The 625-nt window shown below is 46.9% G+C and overlaps 1 non-coding gene across 1 annotated transcript; it reads right to left on the minus strand.

The window, feature by feature from the left end:
• Positions 1-260: 260 nt before the first annotated feature.
• Positions 261-367, minus strand: LOC120657935. Its single transcript, XR_005668463.1, has one exon. It is a non-coding gene; the product is annotated as a small nucleolar RNA R71 (small nucleolar RNA).
• Positions 368-625: the final 258 nt, after the last annotated feature.

Genomic DNA, 625 nt, shown 5'->3' on the forward strand with positions numbered 1-625 from the left:
CCTCATAAACATGGTGCAGGCTCCCATTCTGTGGCAAGCCAAATGAGGACGCCAACGCCCATCTCCAGAACTTCCTAGAGTTATGCAAGACCGTAACCATACGGGGCGATATGGCTGACGCCATCAGGCTCCGTCTGTTTCCTTTCTCCCTCCTGGGGAAAACAAAACAGTGGTTATATCAGTACAAGGAAGCCGTCAGCACGTGGGACAAATGTTCCACAGCGTTCCTCGCCAAATTCTTCCCATTGGGCAAAACAAATGCCCTACGTGGTAGAATTTCAAGTTTCCAGCAGACGGAGATGGAATCCATCCCAGAAGTTTGGGAGAGACTTCAAGAATACATACTCGCCTGTCCTCATCATGGGATGAACAAGTGGCTCGTACTCCAAAGCTTCTACAATGGGCTAACGACTACATCAAGAGCCCACCTTGATGCTGCTGCTGGAGGAGCCTATCTTGACCTTAGAATCGCCAAGGCTACTGTTGACGGTCCTTAAGTCAGAAATAAAGCTGTCAACTCATGCATCTTTTCATTGCTTTCAAACACCAAAAGTAGTTATATGGCTTATTTCTAACAATTTCCACAAGAAGAAAACACGATGAATATGCAGACAAAGTCGCAGAC

Source organism: Panicum virgatum, chromosome 1N, assembly GCF_016808335.1.
Source record: "Panicum virgatum strain AP13 chromosome 1N, P.virgatum_v5, whole genome shotgun sequence".
In the NCBI taxonomy this organism is placed as follows: Eukaryota; Viridiplantae; Streptophyta; class Magnoliopsida; order Poales; family Poaceae; genus Panicum; species Panicum virgatum.